The sequence below is a fragment of the Calidris pugnax genome, unplaced genomic scaffold (assembly GCF_001431845.1).
Source record: "Calidris pugnax isolate Ruff unplaced genomic scaffold, ASM143184v1 scaffold407, whole genome shotgun sequence".
NCBI classification, from domain to species: domain Eukaryota; kingdom Metazoa; phylum Chordata; class Aves; order Charadriiformes; family Scolopacidae; genus Calidris; species Calidris pugnax.
In genome coordinates, this window is record NW_015091179.1 from 437,092 (window position 1) to 437,366 (window position 275).

The following is a 275-nucleotide window of genomic DNA, read 5'->3' on the forward strand; positions in this document are numbered from 1 at the left end:
CTCGTCCCTCCGCCGCCGGCCACCCCTCTCAGTGCCACATTGTCCCCGGCGGCGCCCAGTGACACCCGGGGCAGGAACAATGAGCCGCTTGACAGGCCAGGGCCAGGCTGGCAGCCCCGGCCCCCACCCCGGTCCACGCCGGGGCCCCCCTCGCTCTTCCCCTCTCCCACATCCCTCCCTCCGGGATCCTATTACAGCGGATAAGAGACACTAAAAGGAACAATGCACCCTGGGTAAGGCCATCTGCCACCGCTGGGGACATTCCTGTCCCCCCC